Source organism: Chrysochloris asiatica, unplaced genomic scaffold (genome assembly GCF_000296735.1).
Source record: "Chrysochloris asiatica unplaced genomic scaffold, ChrAsi1.0 scaffold00186, whole genome shotgun sequence".
Taxonomy (NCBI): Eukaryota; Metazoa; Chordata; class Mammalia; order Afrosoricida; family Chrysochloridae; genus Chrysochloris; species Chrysochloris asiatica.
In genome coordinates, this window is record NW_006408704.1 from 6,191,885 (window position 1) to 6,194,713 (window position 2,829).

A 2,829-nucleotide genomic window follows, 5' to 3' on the forward strand; every position below is an offset into this window, starting at 1 on the left:
TATAGTCTTATGTATTGCAGACTTACAAGCTTTCTATGGTGATGCTTTTCACTATTTCTTTCTCTCCCCTTAGTGGGGTTTTTTTCTAAAAAAAAAAAAGAGAACTAGGGAAGCAGAAAGAAAGTGATTCGGTCAAAGTCTAGCCCAGGGAGTTCCTGTTCTGCCAGCTCCTCCCAACTCATTTCTTTCTATATATTTTTATTGTCTTTCTTCTCACTACCTTATTTCCCCCTGCTCCTGGGAACCAAAAAAATCTGGTACTGTCTTTTAGCCCTGGAGCTCATCACTACAAACAAATCAGTTAAAATCTGAAGGGAGAAAAGGATGAACTGTCAAGATTCAGGATGGGTTAAGGGACCTTTCTCCAAAGTTTATTAAACCCACAGTGACTTTCAAAATCCAAATCCCTGTGTCATGGAGTTAATTCTGACTCATAGAGACCCTAGAGGACACAGTAGACATGCCCCATAGAGTTTCCAAGACTGTCAATCTTTACGTGAGTAGACAGCCTCATCTTTCTCCCAAAGTGTGGCTGGTGGGTCCACACTGCTGACCCTGTGATTAGCTGCCCAGCACTTAGCCCACTGCCCCTTCAGGGCTTCTTTGTTGTTGTTGTTGTTGTAAGATCTGTAAAAATAATGAGTTGTCAATGCTGGGAAGACTTGATGCCTTTCTAAAATATGCCTTCTTGACTCTTACATCCTCTGATTCTTACAGTGAAAATATTCACTTACCTGCTCCTTGATACTGATTAAGGGATGGTAGGCGGACAGGCAAAACAAACCAAAAGAGCAAGAAATGAAGAAGTGTAAATTTTTAAAAAGGGACGAGCACTCAGAAAAGGAAAAGAAAGAAAGATGAGGAAGCAAAAGGAAGAAGACAAGCAGGTCTGCATGTTACTGAATTTCTTGCTGGTTTACTTAATGTAGTGTGGCACCTGTTCCACACTAACCTAGGGAATGGGAGGGGATGCAGTCGGTCCTTGCAGAACTCTTATTATAAGGCCCTGGCTTTGCCCACTTCATTTCATTTCATTAGTACTACATTTTGGACATGTCAGGAGGGACCAGTCCTTGGAATATGACATCATCCTTGGAAAAGCAGATGGTCAGCAAAAAAGAAGACCCTCAATGAGATGGATGGACACAACGTCTTACACAATGGGCTCATTGTGTGAGGATGGCGCAAGACTCTTTCATTCTCTTGTGCATAGAGTCGCTATGAGTTAGAGCCAACTTGACAACACCTAACAATACATTCCTTGAGGTTAGTCTTATTACCTCATTTGTTGTTGTTAGGTACTGTCAGTAAGTTCTGAAGCATAGCAGCACTGTGTGCAACAGAACAGAACATGGCCTGGTCCTATGCCATCCTCACAATCATTGCTATGTTTGAGTGTATTGTGACAGCCACTATGTCACTCCTTCCATTGGGGGTTTTCCTCTTTCTATTGTACCAAGCATGATGTCCTTCTCTAAGGATGGGTCTCTACTGACAACATGTCCAAAGTACATGAGATAAAGTTTCACCATCCTCACTTTTAAGGAGCATTCTGGCTGTACTTCTAAGACAGATTTGTTTGTTCTTTTGGTAGTCCATGTTCTGGCCAATATCATAATCCAAAGGTATCAGTTCTTCTTCATCTTCCTTATTCATTATCCAGTGTTTGCAAGCACATGCAGCAACTGACAGTGCTATGATTTAGGTTAGGTGCACATTAGTCCTTAAAGTGACATCTTTGCTGTCTAACACTTCAAAAAAGTCTTTTGGAACAGATTTGCCCAATGTAATATGTGCTTGATTTGACTGCTGCTTCCATGAATGTTGATTATGGATCCAAGTAAAATGAAATCCTTGACAACTTCCATTTTTATTCTGCTTATTTTTCCAGTTGTGAGGATTTTTGTTTTGTGTTGTGGTATAATCTTTGATTTTCATCAATAAGTGTTTCAAGTCCTTTTTTCCTTTCAGCAAACAGATCACAGGTTACTATCGAGTCTTCCTCCAATCTTGATGTCACATACTTCATGCAGTCCAGTTTCTGAGGATTTGTTCATTTTAGAGCGTGAAACAAATACTCAGGAAGATTAAGTAACTTGGACAAACACACAGCTAAGAAGTAGAGAGTTGGGTCCCTGCCACCATGTCTTTATGGCACTTTCTGCAGGAACACACTGCTTGGAGAGATTTGTAACAAGTCAGAGGGTTCTGGATCCTGTAGTCCAGAGACAGGACTAGATTTAGTAGTATGATGTAGTTGGCAAGGTTAATAATGTGAAGAAAGAAATGGGAAGAGCTGGAAAAAGTAGCTCTTTTCATGGTGAATTATCAGTGGTCACACTTTTAAGCAAGTAGGGGTTGTTTGACAAAGGGATAGGAACTCTGGCCAGAATAGGGGGCAGCCAACTGGAATACAGGCAATAGAGGTGTGATCTAGGCCTTCAGCACAGACACCCTGTCCTCTTGGAAGACACTGAGGCCTGTCTCACTTCAGAGCATAAGCTGAAGCAGACTTCATGCTCTAACAGCCTTTACTTGGGGACCAAGTCAGAAGAACACACTCAGCATTTCTCAAGCTGGGGGAACTGAACAAAAATTTCCATACTCGACTTTCATTCTTGAAAGATTCTCTGGGCAAATTATTGAATGATGGAGAAGGCATCAAGAGAAGATGGAAGGAATACACAGAGTCACTGTACCAAAGGGAAATGGTTAGTGTTTGGCTGTTTCAAGAGGTAGCATATGATCAAGAGCCAATGATACTGAAGGAGGAAATCCAAGGTGCATTGAAGGAATTGGCAAAGAACAAGGCACCAGGAATTGATGGAA